Below are 1,067 nucleotides of genomic sequence, written 5' to 3' on the forward strand. Positions count from 1 at the left end.
TTCTCTCACCCTTCCCTCACAGAATGCCTTCATGGCTTGTCATGGTGTGCATTCCAGATTTTAATGCAATTCTATATTCATGAATAACATCAACATATTTGGAGATTATGTTCTCAACTGTACTTTTTTCTAGGTCAGCAGAAGAAAAGTATCCTAACATGTTAAATGCCACATATGACAACCCCAAAGCTAATACCATCCCCAATAGTTAAAAGTTTAAAAATTTCCCAGAAGATCAGAAACAAGATCAAGATGTCCACCCTCCACACCTTTGTTCATCATAGTACTAATATTTCTAGCCAGAGAAATTGGGCAAAAAAATTTTTTAAAGGCAACCAGATAGAAAATTTGGCCTATATGATCTATTTTCCTATTAATACAGTGTTGCAAGGCAAGACTGAGTGTCCTCTACACCAGTTCTAGCATTTATATATGTAAATATTCTGGAACATATGCATGTTGCAATTCAACATTTTTTACCCAAATTTATATAGGAAAAATATACATACATGATTGCATTTATTGCGGTATACTGTTCCAGTAATTGTTCCAAATGTCAAACCTTCAGGTATCCACACCCTCATGTAGTCCCCTCTGACTACATGGACTTTGCCATTGGACTTGCTTTGGTCAAGAGGACATCAGTAAATGTGATGCAAACATACATTTAAGAAGCACCTGCTACTAGGGCCTGCATTCTTGGAAGCACTCATATTATGATGAAGCCTGGAGCTATTCTGTTGGAGAAAGGGGGAATAGCCAAGAGTCAGCACACACAGGTCATGTAGTAAAGCCATCTTAAACCAACCAGCCTCAGTCAAGGCACAAGGTGCCTTCAACCTCATCTGTAATCCTGACAACACCAGCAGAGGAATTTTCCCAATTGAGCTCAGCCCAAATTCTAATCCCTAGAATGAAGATTCTTTTTAAGCCAATACATTTTTGTTGATTTCTTCTTACACAGGAAAGGCTGATATATCTAAGCACATGAAAGTCAACATTTTTACCCATTTGAAGAGTGTGAGAGACACTTTTCAGTTACATGCCAAATACACTAAGTAGAAATT

Source organism: Galeopterus variegatus, unplaced genomic scaffold (genome assembly GCF_000696425.1).
Source record: "Galeopterus variegatus unplaced genomic scaffold, G_variegatus-3.0.2 Scaffold8593, whole genome shotgun sequence".
Taxonomy (NCBI): Eukaryota; Metazoa; Chordata; class Mammalia; order Dermoptera; family Cynocephalidae; genus Galeopterus; species Galeopterus variegatus.